This window comes from Gordionus sp. m RMFG-2023, chromosome 1 (assembly GCF_954871325.1).
Source record: "Gordionus sp. m RMFG-2023 chromosome 1, tfGorSpeb1-WG-v2, whole genome shotgun sequence".
NCBI lineage: Eukaryota > Metazoa > Nematomorpha > Gordioida > Chordodea > Parachordodidae > Gordionus > Gordionus sp. m RMFG-2023.
The window spans coordinates 35,249,374-35,271,646 of NC_088775.1; positions in this window are offsets into that span (position 1 = coordinate 35,249,374).

A 22,273-nucleotide genomic window follows, 5' to 3' on the forward strand; every position below is an offset into this window, starting at 1 on the left:
ATTTTATTACGTTTCCGGTTCACAAAATAAATTTTTTGTCGCGAAAGACATTTATATGGGAAAGGCTAACATTTTAAAAGTAATTTTGAATATATTTATATCATTGAACTCAGAATTTAATTCTCTATCCAAAACCGCTTAGATGTATTTTTAATTTCCGGTTCACAAAATAAATCTTTTGGCGAAAGACATTTATAGGGAAAAGCCTAACATTTTAAAAGTAATTTTGAATATATTTATATCATTGAACTCAGAATTTAATTCTCTATCCAAAACCGCTTAGATGTATTTTTAATTTCCGGTTCACAAAATAAATATTTGGTCGCGAAAGACATTTACAGGGAAAAGGCTAACATTTTAAAAGTAATTTTGAATATATTTATATCATTGAACTCAGAATTTAATTCTCTAACCAAAACCGCTTAGATGTATTTTATTACGTTTCCGGTTCACAAAATAAATTTTTTGTCGCGAAAGACATTTATATGGGAAAGGCTAACATTTTAAAAGTAATTTTGAATATATTTATATCCTTGAACTCAGAATTTAATTCTCTATCCAAAACCGCTTAGATGTATTTTTAATTTCCGGTTCACAAAATAAATATTTTGTCGCGAACGACATTTATAGGGGAAAGGCTAACATTTTTAAAGTAATTTTGAATATATTTATATCATTGAACTCAGAATTTAATTCTCTATCCAAAACCGCTTAGATGTATTTTTTTACGTTTCCGGTTCACAAAATAAATCTTTTGTCGCGAAAGACATTTATAGGGGAAAGACTAACATTTTAAAAGTAATTTTGAATATATTTATATCATTGAACTCAGAATTTAAATCTCTATCCAAAACCGCTTAGATGTATTTTTTTACGTTTCCGGTTCACAAAATAAATCTTTTGTCGCGAAAGACATTTATAGGGAAAAGGCTAACATTTTAAAAGTAATTTTGAATATATTTATATCATTGAACTCAGAATTTAATTCTCTAACCAAAACCGCTTAGATGTATTTTATTACGTTTCCGGTTCACAAAATAAATTTTTTGTCGCGAAAGACATTTATATGGGAAAGGCTAACATTTTAAAAGTAATTTTGAATATATTTATATCATTGAACTCAGAATTTAATTCTCTATCCAAAACCGCTTAGATGTATTTTTAATTTCCGGTTCACAAAATAAATATTTTGTCGCGAAAGACATTTATAGGGGAAAGGCTAACATTTTAAAAGTAATTTTGAATATATTTATATCATTGAACTCAGAATTTAAATCTCTATCCAAAACCGCTTAGATGTATTTTTTTACGTTTCCGGTTCACAAAATAAATCTTTTGTCGCGAACGACATTTATAGAGGAAAGGCTAACATTTTTAAAGTAATTTTGAATATATTTATATCATTGAACTCAGAATTTAATTCTCTATCCAAAACCGCTTAGATGTATTTTTAATTTCCGGTTCACAAAATAAATATTTGGTCGCGAAAGACATTTACAGGGAAAAGGCTAACATTTTAAAAGTAATTTTGAATATATTTATATCATTGAACTCAGAATTTAATTCTCTATACAAAACCGCTTAGATGTATTTTTAATTTCCGGTTCACAAAATAAATATTTGGTCGCGAAAGACATTTACAGGGAAAAGGCTAACATTTTAAAAGTAATTTTGAATATATTTATATCATTGAACTCAGAATTTAATTCTCTAACCAAAACCGCTTAGATGTATTTTATTACGTTTCCGGTTCACAAAATAAATTTTTTATCGCGAAAGACATTTATATGGGAAAGGCTAACATTTTAAAAGTAATTTTGAATATATTTATATCATTGAACTCAGAATTTAATTCTCTATCCAAAACCGCTTAGATGTATTTTTAATTTCCGTCACAAAATAAATATTTTGTCGCGAACGACATTTATAGGGGAAAGGCTAACATTTTTAAAGTAATTTTGAATATATTTATATCATTGAACTCAGAATTTAAATCTCTATCCAAAACCGCTTAGATGAATTTTTTACGTTTCCGGTTCACAAAATAAATCTTTTGTCGCGAAAGACATTTATAGGGAAAAGGCTAACATTTTAAAAGTAATTTTGAATATATTTATATCATTGAACTCAGAATTTAATTCTCTAACCAAAACCGCTTAGATGTATTTTATTACGTTTCCGGTTCACAAAATAAATTTTTTGTCGCGAAAGACATTTATATGGGAAAGGCTAACATTTTAAAAGTAATTTTGAATATATTTATATCATTGAACTCAGAATTTAATTCTCTATCCAAAACCGCTTAGATGTATTTTTAATTTCCGGTTCACAAAATAAATCTTTTGGCGAAAGACATTTATAGGGAAAAGCCTAACATTTTAAAAGTAATTTTGAATATATTTATATCATTGAACTCAGAATTTAATTCTCTATCCAAAACCGCTTAGATGTATTTTTAATTTCCGGTTCACAAAATAAATATTTGGTCGCGAAAGACATTTACAGGGAAAAGGCTAACATTTTAAAAGTAATTTTGAATATATTTATATCATTGAACTCAGAATTTAATTCTCTAACCAAAACCGCTTAGATGTATTTTATTACGTTTCCGGTTCACAAAATAAATTTTTTGTCGCGAAAGACATTTATATGGGAAAGGCTAACATTTTAAAAGTAATTTTGAATATATTTATATCCTTGAACTCAGAATTTAATTCTCTATCCAAAACCGCTTAGATGTATTTTTAATTTCCGGTTCACAAAATAAATATTTTGTCGCGAACGACATTTATAGGGGAAAGGCTAACATTTTTAAAGTAATTTTGAATATATTTATATCATTGAACTCAGAATTTAATTCTCTATCCAAAACCGCTTAGATGTATTTTTAATTTCCGGTTCACAAAATAAATATTTGGTCGCGAAAGACATTTACAGGGAAAAGGCTAACATTTTAAAAGTAATTTTGAATATATTTATATCATTGAACTCAGAATTTAATTCTCTATACAAAACCGCTTAGATGTATTTTTTTACGTTTCCGGTTCACAAAATAAATCTTTTGTCGCGAAAGACATTTATAGGGGAAAGACTAACATTTTAAAAGTAATTTTGAATATATTTATATCTTTGAACTCAGAATTTAATTCTCTATCAAAAACCGCTTAGATGTATTTTTTTACGTTTCCGGTTCACAAAATAAATCTTGTGGCGAAAGACTTTTATAGGGAAAAGCCTAACATTTTAAAAGTAATTTTGAATATATTTATATCATTGAACTCAGAATTTAATTCTCTATCCAAAACCGCTTAGATGTATTTTATTACGTTTCCGGTTCACAAAATAAATTTTTTGTCGCGAAAGACATTTATATGGGAAAGGCTAACATTTTAAAAGTAATTTTGAATATATTTATATCTTTGAACTCAGAATTTAATTCTCTATCCAAAACCGCTTAGATGTATTTTTAATTTCCGGTTCACAAAATAAATATTTTGTCGCGAAAGACATTTATAGGGGAAAGGCTAACATTTTAGTAATTTTGAATATATTTATATCATTGAACTCAGAATTTAATTCTCTATCCAAAACCGCTAAGATGTATTTTTAATTTCCGGTTCACAAAATAAATATTTGGTCGCGAAAGACATTTACAAGGAAAAGGCTAACATTTTAAAAGTAATTTTGAATATATTTATATCATTGAACTCAGAATTTAATTCTCTATCCAAAACCGCTTAGATGTATTTTTTTACGTTTCCGGTTCACAAAATAAATCTTTTGTCGCGAAAGACATTTATAGGGGAAAGACTAACATTTTAAAAGTAATTTTGAATATATTTATATCTTTGAACTCAGAATTTAATTCTCTATCCAAAACCGCTTAGATGTATTTTTTTACGTTTCCGGTTCACAAAATAAATCTTGTGGCGAAAGACATTTATAGGGAAAAGCCTAACATTTTAAAAGTAATTTTGAATATATTTATATCATTGACCTCAGAATTTAATTCTCTATCCAAAACCGCTTAGATGTATTTTTAATTTCCGGTTCACAAAATAAATATTTGGTCGCGAAAGACATTTACAGGGAAAAGGCTAACATTTTAAAAGTAATTTTGAATATATTTATATCATTGAACTCAGAATTTAATTCTCTATCCAAAACCGCTTAGATGTATTTTTTTACGTTTCCGGTTCACAAAATAAATCTTTTGTCGCGAAAGACATTTATAGGGGAAAGACTAACATTTTAAAAGTAATTTTGAATATATTTATATCATTGAACTCAGAATTTAAATCTCTATCCAAAACCGCTTAGATGTATTTTTTTACGTTTCCGGTTCACAAAATAAATATTTGGTCGCGAAAGACATTTACAGGGAAAAGGCTAACATTTTAAAAGTAATTTTGAATATATTTATATCATTGAACTCAGAATTTAATTCTCTAACCAAAACCGCTTAGATGTATTTTATTACGTTTCCGGTTCACAAAATAAATTTTTTGTCGCGAAAGACATTTATATGGGAAAGGCTAACATTTTAAAAGTAATTTTGAATATATTTATATCCTTGAACTCAGAATTTAATTCTCTATCCAAAACCGCTTAGATGTATTTTTAATTTCCGGTTCACAAAATAAATATTTTGTCGCGAACGACATTTATAGGGGAAAGGCTAACATTTTTAAAGTAATTTTGAATATATTTATATCATTGAACTCAGAATTTAATTCTCTATCCAAAACCGCTTAGATGTATTTTTAATTTCCGGTTCACAAAATAAATATTTGGTCGCGAAAGACATTTACAGGGAAAAGGCTAACATTTTAAAAGTAATTTTGAATATATTTATATCATTGAACTCAGAATTTAATTCTCTATACAAAACCGCTTAGATGTATTTTTTTACGTTTCCGGTTCACAAAATAAATCTTTTGTCGCGAAAGACATTTATATGGGAAAGACTAACATTTTAAAAGTAATTTTGAATATATTTATATCTTTGAACTCAGAATTTAATTCTCTATCAAAAACCGCTTAGATGTATTTTTTTACGTTTCCGGTTCACAAAATAAATCTTGTGGCGAAAGACTTTTATAGGGAAAAGCCTAACATTTTAAAAGTAATTTTGAATATATTTATATCATTGAACTCAGAATTTAATTCTCTATCCAAAACCGCTTAGATGTATTTTATTACGTTTCCGGTTCACAAAATAAATTTTTTGTCGCGAAAGACATTTATATGGGAAAGGCTAACATTTTAAAAGTAATTTTGTATATATTTATATCTTTGAACTCAGAATTTAATTCTCTATCCAAAACCGCTTAGATGTATTTTTAATTTCCGGTTCACAAAATAAATATTTTGTCGCGAAAGACATTTATAGGGGAAAGGCTAACATTTTAGTAATTTTGAATATATTTATATCATTGAACTCAGAATTTAATTCTCTATCCAAAACCGCTAAGATGTATTTTTAATTTGCGGTTCACAAAATAAATATTTGGTCGCGAAAGACATTTACAGGGAAAAGGCTAACATTTTAAAAGTAATTTTGAATATATTTATATCATTGAACTCAGAATTTAATTCTCTATCCAAAACCGCTTAGATGTATTTTTTTACGTTTCCGGTTCACAAAATAAATCTTTTGTCGCGAAAGACATTTATAGGGGAAAGACTAACATTTTAAAAGTAATTTTGAATATATTTATATCTTTGAACTCAGAATTTAATTCTCTATCCAAAACCGCTTAGATGTATTTTTTTACGTTTCCGGTTCACAAAATAAATCTTGTGGCGAAAGACATTTATAGGGAAAAGCCTAACATTTTAAAAGTAATTTTGAATATATTTATATCATTGAACTCAGAATTTAATTCTCTATCCAAAACCGCTTAGATGTATTTTTAATTGCCGGTTCACAAAATAAATATTTGGTCGCGAAAGACATTTACAGGGAAAAGGCTAACATTTTAAAAGTAATTTTGAATATATTTATATCATTGAACTCAGAATTTAATTCTCTATCCAAAACCGCTTAGATGTATTTTTTTACGTTTCCGGTTCACAAAATAAATCTTTTGTCGCGAAAGACATTTATAGGGGAAAGACTAACATTTTAAAAGTAATTTTGAATATATTTATATCATTGAACTCAGAATTTAAATCTCTATCCAAAACCGCTTAGATGTATTTTTTTACGTTTCCGGTTCACAAAATAAATTATTTGTCGCGAAAGACATTTATAGGGAAAAGGCTAACATTTTAAAAGTAATTTTGAATATATTTATATCATTGAACTCAGAATTTAATTCTCTAACCAAAACCGCTTAGATGTATTTTATTACGTTTCCGGTTCACAAAATAAATTTTTTGTCGCGAAAGACATTTATATGGGAAAGGCTAACATTTTAAAAGTAATTTTGAATATATTTATATCATTGAACTCAGAATTTAATTCTCTATCCAAAACCGCTTAGATGTATTTTTAATTTCCGGTTCACAAAATAAATATTTTGTCGCGAAAGACATTTATAGGGGAAAGGCTAACATTTTAAAAGTAATTTTGAATATATTTATATCATTGAACTCAGAATTTAATTCTCTATCCAAAACCGCTTAGATGTATTTTTAATTTTCGGTTCACAAAATAAATATTTGGTCGCGAAAGACATTTACAGGGAAAAGGCTAACATTTTAAAAGTAATTTTGAATATATTTATATCATTGAACTCAGAATTTAATTCTCTATACAAAACCGCTTAGATGTATTTTTTTACGTTTCCGGTTCACAAAATAAATCTTTTGTCGCGAAAGACATTTATAGGGGAAAGACTAACATTTTAAAAGTAATTTTGAATATATTTATATCTTTGAACTCAGAATTTAATTCTCTATCCAAAACCGCTTAGATATATTTTTTTACGTTTCCGGTTCACAAAATAATTCTTGTGGCGAAAGACTTTTATAGGGAAAAGCCTAACATTTTAAAAGTAATTTTGAATATATTTATATCATTGAACTCAGAATTTAATTCTCTATCCAAAACCGCTTAGATGTATTTTATTACGTTTCCGGTTCACAAAATAAATTTTTTGTCGCGAAAGACATTTATATGGGAAAGGCTAACATTTTAAAAGTAATTTTGAATATATTTATATCTTTGAACTCAGAATTTAATTCTCTATCCAAAACCGCTTAGATGTATTTTTAATTTCCGGTTCACAAAATAAATATTTGGTCGCGAAAGACATTTACAGGGAAAAGGCTAACATTTTAAAAGTAATTTTGAATATATTTATATCATTGAACTCAGAATTTAATTCTCTATCCAAAACCGCTTAGATGTATTTTTTTACGTTTCCTGTTCACAAAATAAATCTTTTGTCGCGAAAGACATTTATAGGGGAAAGACTAACATTTTAAAAGTAATTTTGAATATATTTATATCTTTGAACTCAGAATTTAATTCTCTATCCAAAACCGCTTAGATGTATTTTTTTACGTTTCCGGTTCACAAAATAAATCTTGTGGCGAAAGACATTTATAGGGAAAAGCCTAACATTTTAAAAGTAATTTTGAATATATTTATATCATTGAACTCAGAATTTAATTCTCTATCCAAAACCGCTTAGATGTATTTTTAATTTCCGGTTCACAAAATAAATATTTGGTCGCGAAAGACATTTACAGGGAAAAGGCTAACATTTTAAAAGTAATTTTGAATATATTTATATCATTGAACTCAGAATTTAATTCTCTATCCAAAACCGCTTAGATGTATTTTTTTACGTTTCCGGTTCACAAAATAAATCTTTTGTCGCGAAAGACATTTATAGGGGAAAGACTAACATTTTAAAAGTAATTTTGAATATATTTATATCATTGAACTCAGAATTTAAATCTCTATCCAAAACCGCTTAGATGTATTTTTTTACGTTTCCGGTTCACAAAATAAATCTTTTGTCGCGAAAGACATTTATAGGGAAAAGGCTAACATTTTAAAAGTAATTTTGAATATATTTATATCATTGAACTCAGAATTTAATTCTCTAACCAAAACCGCTATGATGTATTTTATTACGTTTCCGGTTCACAAAATAAATTTTTTGTCGCGAAAGACATTTATATGGGAAAGGCTAACATTTTAAAAGTAATTTTGAATATATTTATATCATTGAACTCAGAATTTAATTCTCTATCCAAAACCGCTTAGATGTATTTTTAATTTCCGGTTCACAAAATAAATATTTTGTCGCGAACGACATTTATAGGGGAAAGGCTAACATTTTTAAAGTAATTTTGAATATATTTATATCATTGAACTCAGAATTTAATTCTCTATCCAAAACCGCTTAGATGTATTTTTAATTTCCGGTTCACAAAATAAATATTTGGTCGCGAAAGACATTTACAGGGAAAAGACTAACATTTTAAAAGTAATTTTGAATATATTTATATCATTGAACTCAGAATTTAATTCTCTATACAAAACCGCTTAGATGTATTTTTTTACGTTTCCGGTTCACAAAATAAATCTTTTGTCGCGAAAGACATTTATAGGGGAAAGACTAACATTTTAAAAGTAATTTTGAATATATTTATATCTTTGAACTCAGAATTTAATTCTCTATCCAAAACCGCTTAGATGTATTTTTTTACGTTTCCGGTTCACAAAATAAATCTTTGTGGCGAAAGACATTTATAGGGAAAAGCCTAACATTTTAAAAGTAATTTTGAATATATTTATATCATTGAACTCAGAATTTAATTCTCTATCCAAAACCGCTTAGATGTATTTTATTACGTTTCCGGTTCACAAAATAAATTTTTTGTCGCGAAAGACATTTATATGGGAAAGGCTAACATTTTAAAAGTAATTTTGAATATATTTATATCATTGAACTCAGAATTTAATTCTCTATCCAAAACCGCTTAGATGTATTTTTAATTTCCGGTTCACAAAATAAATATTTTGTCGCGAAAGACATTTATAGGGGAAAGGCTAACATTTTAAAAGTAATTTTGAACATATTTATATCATTGAACTCAGAATTTAATTCTCTATCCAAAACCGCTAAGATGTATTTTTAATTTCCGGTTCACAAAATAAATATTTGGTCGCGAAAGACATTTACAGGGAAAAGGCTAACATTTTAAAAGTAATTTTGAATATATTTATATCATTGAACTCAGAATTTAATTCTCTATCCAAAACCGCTTAGATGTATTTTTTTACGTTTCCTGTTCACAAAATAAATCTTTTGTCGCGAAAGACATTTATAGGGGAAAGACTAACATTTTAAAAGTAATTTTGAATATATTTATATCTTTGAACTCAGAATTTAATTCTCTATCCAAAACCGCTTAGATGTATTTTTTTACGTTTCCGGTTCACAAAATAAATCTTGTGGCGAAAGACATTTATAGGGAAAAGGCTAACATTTTAAAAGTAATTTTGAATATATTTATATCATTGAACTCAGAATTTAATTCTCTATCCAAAACCGCTTAGATGTATTTTTAATTTCCGGTTCACAAAATAAATATTTGGTCGCGAAAGACATTTACAGGGAAAAGGCTAACATTTTAAAAGTAATTTTGAATATATTTATATCATTGAACTCAGAATTTAATTCTCTATCCAAAACCGCTTAGATGTATTTTTTTACGTTTCCGGTTCACAAAATAAATCTTTTGTCGCGAAAGACATTTATAGGGGAAAGACTAACATTTTAAAAGTAATTTTGAATATATTTATATCTTTGAACTCAGAATTTAATTCTCTATCCAAAACCGCTTAGATGTATTTTTTTACGTTTCCGGTTCACAAAATAAATCTTGTGGCGAAAGACATTTATAGGGAAAAGCCTAACATTTTAAAAGTAATTTTGAATATATTTATATCTTTGAACTCAGAATTTAATTCTCTATCCAAAACCGCTTAGATGTATTTTATTACGTTTCCGGTTCACAAAACAAATTTTTTGTCGCGAAAGACATTTATATGGGAAAGGCTAACATTTTAAAAGTAATTTTGAATATATTTATATCATTGAACTCAGAATTTAATTCTCTATCCAAAACCGCTTAGATGTATTTTTTTACGTTTCCGGTTCACAAAATAAATCTTTTGTCGCGAAAGACATTTATAGGGGAAAGACTAACATTTTAAAAGTAATTTTGAATATATTTATATCTTTGAACTCAGAATTTAATTCTCTATCCAAAACCGCTTAGATGTATTTTTTTATGTTTCCGGTTCACAAAATAAATCTTGTGGCGAAAGACATTTATAGGGAAAAGGCTAACATTTTAAAAGTAATTTTGAATATATTTATATCATTGAACTCAGAATTTAATTCTCTATCCAAAACCGCTTAGATGTATTTTTAATTTCCGGTTCACAAAATAAATATTTGGTCGCGAAAGACATTTACAGGGAAAAGGCTAACATTTTAAAAGTAATTTTGAATATATTTATATCATTGAACTCAGAATTTAATTCTCTATCCAAAACCGCTTAGATGTATTTTTTTACGTTTCCGGTTCACAAAATAAATCTTGTGGCGAAAGACATTTATAGGGGAAAGGCTAACATTTTAAAAGTAATTTTGAATATATTTATATCATTGAACTCAGAATTTAATTCTCTATCCAAAACCGCTTAGATGTATTTTTTTACGTTTTCGGTTCACAAAATAAAATTTTTGTCGCGAAAGACATTTATAGGGGAAAGGCTAACATTTTAAAAGTAATTTTGAATATATTTATATCATTGAACTCAGAATTTAATTCTCTATCCAAAACCGCTTAGATGTATTTTTAATTTCCGGTTCACAAAATAAATATTTGGTCGCGAAAGACATTTACAGGGAAAAGGCTAACATTTTAAAAGTAATTTTGAATATATTTATATCATTGAACTCAGAATTTAATTCTCTATCCAAAACCGCTTAGATGTATTTTTTTACGTTTCCGGTTCACAAAATAAATCTTTTGTCGCGAAAGACATTTATAGGGGAAAGACTAACATTTTAAAAGTAATTTTGAATATATTTATATCTTTGAACTCAGAATTTAATTCTCTATCCAAAACCGCTTAGATGTATTTTTTTACGTTTCCGGTTCACAAAATAAATCTTGTGGCGAAAGACATTTATAGGGAAAAGCCTAACATTTTAAAAGTAATTTTGAATATATTTATATCTTTGAACTCAGAATTTAATTCTCTATCCAAAACCGCTTAGATGTATTTTATTACGTTTCCGGTTCACAAAACAAATTTTTTGTCGCGAAAGACATTTATATGGGAAAGGCTAACATTTTAAAAGTAATTTTGAATATATTTATATCATTGAACTCAGAATTTAATTCTCTATCCAAAACCGCTTAGATGTATTTTTAATTTCCGGTTCACAAAATAAATATTTGGTCGCGAAAGACATTTACAGGGAAAAGGCTAACATTTTAAAAGTAATTTTGAATATATTTATATCATTGAACTCAGAATTTAATTCTCTATCCAAAACCGCTTAGATGTATTTTTTTACGTTTCCGGTTCACAAAATAAATCTTTTGTCGCGAAAGACATTTATAGGGGAAAGACTAACATTTTAAAAGTAATTTTGAATATATTTATATCTTTGAACTCAGAATTTAATTCTCTATCCAAAACCGCTTAGATGTATTTTTTTATGTTTCCGGTTCACAAAATAAATCTTGTGGCGAAAGACATTTATAGGGAAAAGGCTAACATTTTAAAAGTAATTTTGAATATATTTATATCATTGAACTCAGAATTTAATTCTCTATCCAAAACCGCTTAGATGTATTTTTTTACATTTCCGGTTCACAAAATAAATCTTTTGTCGCGAAAGACATTTATAGGGGAAAGATTAACATTTTAAAAGTAATTTTGAATATATTTATATCATTGAACTCAGAATTTAATTCTCTATCCAAAACCGCTTAGATGTATTTTTAATTTCCGGTTCACAAAATAAATATTTTGTCGCGAAAGACATTTATAGGGGAAAGGCTAACATTTTAAAAGTAATTTTGAATATATTTATATCATTGAACTCAGAATTTAATTCTTTATCCAAAACCGCTTAGATGTATTTTTAATTTCCGGTTCACAAAATAAATATTTGGTCGCGAAAGACATTTACAGGGAAAAGGCTAACATTTTAAAAGTAATTTTGAATATATTTATATCATTGAACTCAGAATTTAATTCTCTATCCAAAACCGCTTAGATGTATTTTTTTACATTTCCGGTTCACAAAATAAATCTTTTGTCGCGAAAGACATTTATAGGGGAAAGATTAACATTTTAAAAGTAATTTTGAATATATTTATATCTTTGAACTCAGAATTTAATTCTCTATCCAAAACCGCTTAGATGTATTTTTTTACGTTTCCGGTTCACAAAATAAATCTTGTGGCGAAAGACATTTATAGGGGAAAGGCTAACATTTTAAAAGTAATTTTGAATATATTTATATCATTGAACTCAGAATTTAATTCTCTATCCAAAACCGCTTAGATGTATTTTTTTACGTTTTCGGTTCACAAAATAAAATTTTTGTCGCGAAAGACATTTATAGGGGAAAGGCTAACATTTTAAAAGTAATTTTGAATATATTTATATCATTGAACTCAGAATTTAATTCTCTATCCAAAACCGCTTAGATGTATTTTTAATTTCCGGTTCACAAAATAAATATTTTGTCGCGAAAGACATTTATAGGGAAAAGGCTAACATTTTAAAAGTAATTTTGAATATATTTATATCATTGAACTCAGAATTTAATTCTCTATCCAAAACCGCTTAAATGTATTTTTTTACGTTTCCGGTTCACAAAATAAATCTTTTGTCGCGAAAGACATTTATAGGGGAAAGACTAACATTTTAAAAGTAATTTTGAATATATTTATATCTTTGAACTCAGAATTTAATTCTCTATCCAAAACCGCTTAGATGTATTTTATTACGTTTCCGGTTCACAAAATAAATTTTTTGTCGCGAAAGACATTTATATGGGAAAGGCTAACATTTTAAAAGTAATTTTGAATATATTTATATCATTGAACTCAGAATTTAATTCTCTATCCAAAACCGCTTAGATGTATTTTTAATTTCCGGTTCACAAAATAAATATTTTGTCGCGAAAGACATTTATAGGGGAAAGGCTAACATTTTAAAAGTAATTTTGAATATATTTATATCATTGAACTCAGAATTTAATTTTCTATCCAAAACCGCTTAGATGTATTTTTAATTTCCGGTTCACAAAATAAATATTTTGTCGCGAAAGACATTTATAGGGGAAAGGCTAACATTTTAAAAGTAATTTTGAATATATTTATATCATTGAACTCAGAATTTAATTTTCTATCCAAAACCGATTAGATTTATTTTTAATTTCCGGTTCACAAAATAAATATTTTGTCGCGAAAGACATTTATAGGGGAAAGGCTAACATTTTAAAAGTAATTTTGAATATATTTATATCATTGAACTCAGAATTTATTTCTCTATCCAAAACTGCTTAGATGTATTTTTAATTTCCGGTTTACAAAATAAATATTTTGTCGCGAAAGACATTTATAGGGGAAAGGCTAACATTTTAAAAGTAATTTTGAATATATTTATATCATTGAACTCAGAATTTAATTCTCTAACCAAAACCGCTTAGATGTTTTTTTTACGTTTCCGGTTCACAAAATAAATTTTTTGTCGCGAAAGACATTTATATGGGAAAGGCTAACATTTTAAAAGTAATTTTGAATATATTTATATCATTGAACTCAGAATTTAATTCTCTATCCAAAACAGCTTAGATGTATTTTTAATTTACGGTTTACAAAATAAATATTTTGTCGCGAAAGACATTTATAGGGGAAAGGCTAACAATTTAAAAGTAATTTTGAATATATTTATATCATTGAACTCAGAATTTAATTCTCTATCCAAAACCGCTTAGATGTATTTTTTATTTCCGGTTCACAAAATAAATATTTTGTCGCGAAAGACATTTATAGGGGAAAGGCTAACATTTTAAAAGTAATTTTGAATATATTTATATCATTGAACTCAGAATTTAATTCTCTATCCAAAACCGCTTAGATGTATTTTTAATTTCCGGTTTACAAAATAAATATTTTGTCGCGAAAGACATTTATAGGGGAAAGGCTAACATTTTAAAAGTAATTTTGAATATATTTATATCATTGAACTCAGAATTTAATTCTCTAACCAAAACCGCTTAGATGTATTTTTAATTTCCGGTTCACAAAATAAATATTTTGTCGCGAAAGACATTTATAGGGGAAAGGCTAACATTTTAAAAGTAATTTTGAATATATTTATATCATTGAACTCAGAATTTAATTCTCTATCCAAAACCGCTTAGATGTATTTTTAATTTCCGGTTCACAAAATAAATATTTTGTCGCGAAAGACATTTATAGGGTAAAGGCTAACATTTTTAAAGTAATTTTGAATATATTTATATCATTGAACTCAGAATTTAATTCTCTATCCAAAACCGCTTAGATGTATTTTTAATTTCCGGTTCACAAAATAAATATTTGGTCGCGAAAGACATTTACAGGGAAAAGGCTAACATTTTAAAAGTAATTTTGAATATATTTATATCATTGAACTCAGAATTTAATTCTCTATCCAAAACCGCTTAGATGTATTTTTTTACATTTCCGGTTCACAAAATAAATCTTTTGTCGCGAAAGACATTTATAGGGGAAAGACTAACATTTTAAAAGTAATTTTGAATATATTTATATCTTTGAACTCAGAATTTAATTCTCTATCCAAAACCGCTTAGATGTATTTTTTTACGTTTCCGGTTCACAAAATAAATCTTGTGGCGAAAGACATTTATAGGGGAAAGGCTAACATTTTAAAAGTAATTTTGAATATATTTATATCATTGAACTCAGAATTTAATTCTCTATCCAAAACCGCTTAGATGTATTTTTTTACGTTTTCGCTTCACAAAATAAAATTTTTGTCGCGAAAGACATTTATAGGGGAAAGGCTAACATTTTAAAAGTAATTTTGAATATATTTATATCATTGAACTCAGAATTTAATTCTCTATCCAAAACCGCTTAGATGTATTTTTAATTTCCGGTTCACAAAATAAATATTTTGTCGCGAAAGACATTTATAGGGGAAAGGCTAACATTTTAAAAGTAATTTTGAATATATTTATATCATTGAACTCAGAATTTAATTTTCTATCCAAAACCGCTTAGATTTATTTTTAATTTCCGGTTCACAAAATAAATATTTTGTCGCGAAATACATTTATAGGGGAAAGGCTAACATTTTAAAAGTAATTTTGAATATATTTATATCATTGAACTCAGAATTTATTTCTCTATCCAAAACTGCTTAGATGTATTTTTAATTTCCGGTTTACAAAATAAATATTTTGTCGCGAAAGACATTTATAGGGGAAAGGCTAACATTTTAAAAGTAATTTTGAATATATTTATATCATTGAACTCAGAATTTAATTCTCTAACCAAAACCGCTTAGATGTTTTTTTTACGTTTCCGGTTCACAAAATAAATTTTTTGTCGCGAAAGACATTTATATGGGAAAGGCTAACATTTTAAAAGTAATTTTGAATATATTTATATCATTGAACTCAGAATTTAATTCTCTATCCAAAACAGCTTAGATGTATTTTTAATTTACGGTTTACAAAATAAATATTTTGTCGCGAAAGACATTTATAGGGGAAAGGCTAACAATTTAAAAGTAATTTTGAATATATTTATATCATTGAACTCAGAATTTAATTCTCTATCCAAAACCGCTTAGATGTATTTTTAATTTCCGGTTCACAAAATAAATATTTTGTCGCGAAAGACATTTATAGGGGAAAGGCTAACATTTTAAAAGTAATTTTGAATATATTTATATCATTGAACTCAGAATTTAATTCTCTATCCAAAACCGCTTAGATGTATTTTTAATTTCCGGTTTACAAAATAAATATTTTGTCGCGAAAGACATTTATAGGGGAAAGGCTAACATTTTAAAAGTAATTTTGAATATATTTATATCATTGAACTCAGAATTTAATTCTCTAACCAAAACCGCTTAGATGTATTTTTAATTTCCGGTTCACAAAATAAATATTTTGTCGCGAAAGACATTTATAGGGGAAAGGCTAACATTTTAAAAGTAATTTTGAATATATTTATATCATTGAACTCAGAATTTAATTCTCTATCCAAAACCGCTTAGATGTATTTTTAATTTCCGGTTCACAAAATAAATATTTTGTCGCGAAAGACATTTATAGGGTAAAGGCTAACATTTTAAAAGTAATTTTGAATATATTTATATCATTGAACTCAGAATTTAATTCTCTATCCAAAACCGCTTAGATGTATTTTTAATTTCCGGTTCACAAAATAAATATTTGGTCGCGAAAGACATTTACAGGGAAAAGGCTAACATTTTAAAAGTAATTTTGAATATATTTATATCATTGAACTCAGAATTTAATTCTCTATCCAAAACCGCTTAGATGTATTTTTTTACATTTCCGGTTCACAAAATAAATCTTTTGTCGCGAAAGACATTTATAGGGGAAAGACTAACATTTTAAAAGTAATTTTGAATATATTTATATCTTTGAACTCAGAATTTAATTCTCTATCCAAAACCGCTTAGATGTATTTTTTTACGTTTCCGGTTCACAAAATAAATCTTGTGGCGAAAGACATTTATAGGGGAAAGGCTAACATTTTAAAAGTAATTTTGAATATATTTATATCATTGAACTCAGAATTTAATTCTCTATCCAAAACCGCTTAGATGTATTTTTTTACGTTTTCGCTTCACAAAATAAAATTTTTGTCGCGAAAGACATTTATAGGGGAAAGGCTAACATTTTAAAAGTAATTTTGAATATATTTATATCATTGAACTCAGAATTTAATTCTCTATCCAAAACCGCTTAGATGTATTTTTAATTTCCGGTTCACAAAATAAATATTTTGTCGCGAAAGACATTTATAGGGGAAAGGCTAACATTTTAAAAGTAATTTTGAATATATTTATATCATTGAACTCAGAATTTAATTTTCTATCCAAAACCGCTTAGATTTATTTTTAATTTCCGGTTCACAAAATAAATATTTTGTCGCGAAATACATTTATAGGGGAAAGGCTAACATTTTAAAAGTAATTTTGAATATATTTATATCATTGAACTCAGAATTTATTTCTCTATCCAAAACTGCTTAGATGTATTTTTAATTTCCGGTTTACAAAATAAATATTTTGTCGCGAAAGACATTTATAGGGGAAAGGCTAACATTTTAAAAGTAATTTTGAATATATTTATATCATTGAACTCAGAATTTAATTCTCTAACCAAAACCGCTTAGATGTTTTTTTTACGTTTCCGGTTCACAAAATAAATTTTTTGTCGCGAAAGACATTTATATGGGAAAGGCTAACATTTTAAAAGTAATTTTGAATATATTTATATCATTGAACTCAGAATTTAATTCTCTATCCAAAACAGCTTAGATGTATTTTTAATTTACGGTTTACAAAATAAATATTTTGTCGCGAAAGACATTTATAGGGGAAAGGCTAACAATTTAAAAGTAATTTTGAATATATTTATATCATTGAACTCAGAATTTAATTCTCTATCCAAAACCGCTTAGATGTATTTTTAATTTCCGGTTCACAAAATAAATATTTTGTCGCGAAAGACATTTATAGGGGAAAGGCTAACATTTTAAAAGTAATTTTGAATATATTTATATCATTGAACTCAGAATTTAATTCTCTATCCAAAACCGCTTAGATGTATTTTTAATTTCCGGTTTACAAAATAAATATTTTGTCGCGAAAGACATTTATAGGGGAAAGGCTAACATTTTAAAAGTAATTTTGAATATATTTATATCATTGAACTCAGAATTTAATTCTCTAACCAAAACCGCTTAGATGTATTTTTAATTTCCGGTTCACAAAATAAATATTTTGTCGCGAAAGACATTTATAGGGGAAAGGCTAACATTTTAAAAGTAATTTTGAATATATTTATATCATTGAACTCAGAATTTAATTCTCTATCCAAAACCGCTTAGATGTATTTTTAATTTCCGGTTCACAAAATAAATATTTTGTCGCGAAAGACATTTATAGGGTAAAGGCTAACATTTTAAAAGTAATTTTGAATATATTTATATCATTGAACTCAGAATTTAATTCTCTATCCAAAACCGCTTAGATGTATTTTTAATTTCCGGTTCACAAAATAAATATTTGGTCGCGAAAGACATTTACAGGGAAAAGGCTAACATTTTAAAAGTAATTTTGAATATATTTATATCATTGAACTCAGAATTTAATTCTCTATCCAAAACCGCTTAGATGTATTTTTTTACATTTCCGGTTCACAAAATAAATCTTTTGTCGCGAAAGACATTTATAGGGGAAAGACTAACATTTTAAAAGTAATTTTGAATATATTTATATCTTTGAACTCAGAATTTAATTCTCTATCCAAAACCGCTTAGATGTATTTTTTTACGTTTCCGGTTCACAAAATAAATCTTGTGGCGAAAGACATTTATAGGGGAAAGGCTAACATTTTAAAAGTAATTTTGAATATATTTATATCATTGAACTCAGAATTTAATTCTCTATCCAAAACCGCTTAGATGTATTTTTTTACGTTTTCGGTTCACAAAATAAAATTTTTGTCGCGAAAGACTTTTATAGGGGAAAGGCTAACATTTTAAAAGTAATTTTGAATATATTTATATCATTGAACTCAGAATTTAATTCTCTATCCAAAACCGCTTAGATGTATTTTTAATTTCCGGTTCACAAAATAAATATTTTGTCGCGAAAGACATTTATAGGGAAAAGGCTAACATTTTAAAAGTAATTTTGAATATATTTATATCATTGAACTCAGAATTTAATTCTCTATCCAAAACCGCTTAGATGTATTTTTTTACGTTTCCGGTTCACAAAATAAATCTTTTGTCGCGAAAGACATTTATAGGGGAAAGACTAACATTTTAAAAGTAATTTTGAATATATTTATATCTTTGAACTCAGAATTTAATTCTCTATCCAAAACCGCTTAGATGTATTTTTTTACGTTTTCGGTTCACAAAATAAAATTTTTGTCGCGAAAGACATTTATAGGGGAAAGGCTAACATTTTAAAAGTAATTTTGAATATATTTATATCATTGAACTCAGAATTTAATTCTCTATCCAAAACCGCTTAGATGTATTTTTAATTTCCGGTTCACAAAATAAATATTTTGTCGCGAAAGACATTTATAGGGAAAAGGCTAACATTTTAAAAGTAATTTTGAATATATTTATATCATTGAACTCAGAATTTAATTCTCTATCCAAAACCGCTTAGATGTATTTTTTTACGTTTCCGGTTTATAAATCTTTTGTCGCGAAAGACATTTATAGGGGAAAGGCTAACATTTTAAAAGTTATTTTGAATATATTATATCATTGAACTCAGAATTTAATTCTCTATCCAAAACCGCTTAGATGTATTTTTTTACGTTTCCGGTTCACAAAATAAATCTTTTATCGCGAAAGACATTTATAGGGGAAAGGCTAACATTTTAAAAGTAATTTTGAATATATTTATATCATTGAACTCAGAATTTAATTCTCTATCCAAAAGAGGTTAGATGTATTTTATTACGTTTCCGGTTCACAAAATAAATTTTTTGTCGCGAAAGACATTTATATGGGAAAGGCTAACATTTTAAAAGTAATTTTGAATATATTTATATCATTGAACTCAGAATTTAATTCTCTATCCAAAACCGCTTAGATGTATTTTTTTACGTTTTCGGTTCACAAAATAAAATTTTTGTCGCGAAAGACATTTATAGGGGAAAGGCTAACATTTTAAAAGTAATTTTGAATATATTTATATCATTGAACTCAGAATTTAATTCTCTATCCAAAACCGCTTAGATGTATTTTTAATTTCCAGTTCACAAAATAAATATTTGGTCGCGAAAGACATTTATAGGGGAAAGGCTAACATTTTAAAAGTAATTTTAAATATATTTATATCATTGAACTCAGAATTTAATTCTCTATCCAAAACCGCTTAGATGTATTTTTTTACTTTTCCGGTTCACAAAATAGTTCAATGATATAAATATATTCAAAATTACTTTTAAAATGTTAGCCTTTCCCCTATAAATGTCTTCCGCGACAAAATATTTTTTTTGTGAACCGGAAATTAAAAAATACATCTAAGAGGTTTTGGATAGAGAATTAAATTCTGAGTTCGGTGATATAAATATATTCAAAATTACTTTTAAAATGTTAGCCTTTCACCTATAAATGTCTTTCGCGACAAAAAATTTATTTTGTGAACCGGAAACGTAAAAAAATACATCTAAGCGGTTAAATTCTGAGTTTAATGATATAATTATATTCAAAATTACGTTTAAGATGTTAGCCTTTCCCCTCTTAAATGCTTTCTCAAATTAAAAATACCTTAAATTTATGTTTCTCATTTACTTCTTTATCAAGTAATTGCAATATATTTATATTTACTATAAAATAAAATCATAACCAAATATTATTTTAATTATAATATTATTTTTAAATTAATATAATAAAATTAATTTTTAAAAAACGCAAATTATTTCAAAGAATTATTAAAAAAATTGAAAAGATCTTAAAATTTCCATATTTTTAATATGGTATCCCGTCTTTACAGAGAATCTTTTATAGATGCAAATATAGAGAAACTTTTATAGAGAAAACAATTGTAGAGAAAACAATTGTAGAGAATGTCGTTTATAAAGAATATCGTTTATAGAGAATGATTTTATAGAGAATTTATTTTATATAGAAACTTTTAAAGAGAAAACAATTATAGAGAATGTCGTTTATAGAGAATCTCATTTATAGAGAATGATTTTGTAGAGAATATCGTTTATAGAGAATGATTTTATAGAGAATTTATTTTATAGAGAAACTTTTAAAGAGAAAACAATTATAGAGAATGTCGTTTATAGAGAATCTCATTTATAGAGAATCTCATTTATAGAGAATGATTTTGTAGAGAATTTCGTTTATAGAGAATGATTTTATAGAGAATTTATTTTATAGAGAAACTTTTAAAGAGAAAACAATTAGATAGAATGTCGTTTATAGAGAATGATTTTATAGAGAATATTTTACAGAGAATTGTTTTACAGAGAATTATTTTATAGAGAATATTTTACAGAGAATTGTTTTAGAGAGAATTATTTTATAGAGAAGGATTTTATAGAGAATAATTTTATAGAATTTTATAGAAAATGAATTAAGTATTATTTTAGAAATAAATTTTCTCAAAAAAAACAAGCCATATGCCGTCATATAAATTCTCGGAACCCTTGAATAAAAAAAGGGAAAAAATAATCTTAAAAAAAATTATTCACGTTCCTGATTTGTATTGCTTATGAATAATTATGATAATATTTTTGAGTTTTCTGTTGTTATTTTTTAAAATACGCTGAACAATTAGAAGTAGTAATGCTAAAATTATGAAAATGTTTCCTTCTTTATCAGTTTCTATTAGTGCTTTGCTTTAACTAGTAGAGTAGCCATTTAAAAAAAAAACTATTAGCAACAAAGCCAGCCTTACACCAATTGTTTTAGAAAATTTTGTCAATATTTAGTTGCTTTGTGCATTATTTTAATCTGCTTAGCCCGGCCCCGATTTTTTAAAAATATATTATATATTTTTAATTTGCCTAGATAATAATGGTGTTAAAATATTTGGTTTTAAAATATATGGCCCGGCTCGAGTTTTTAAAAAAAAGCTTTTTTTGACCCGGCCCGTGTATTTAAAAAAATAAAATTTTAGGCTCGGCGGGTATATTTAAAAAAATTAAAATACTGCCCGGGCTTAAGGTCGGGCAGGTCTCTGATTTATAGTGCGCTTTTATAATTTCCCTAATAAATCTGATTTTACCAATTCCGAAGAGAATCTACCCTGGGAATTTCATACGATTGCGCCAATATTTTTTTGTATTTAATAATTTTATTTTGTTTTATTTTTTCATTTTAAATCATAAATTGAGCGCGTTTTATTAAATTTTAAATTTGATTTCGCTGAAAATGCATTATAGTATGTATAGAATACCCACCCTATAAATTTCAGAAGATCTTATATTGAACCTCTGAAGAAATTTTAATT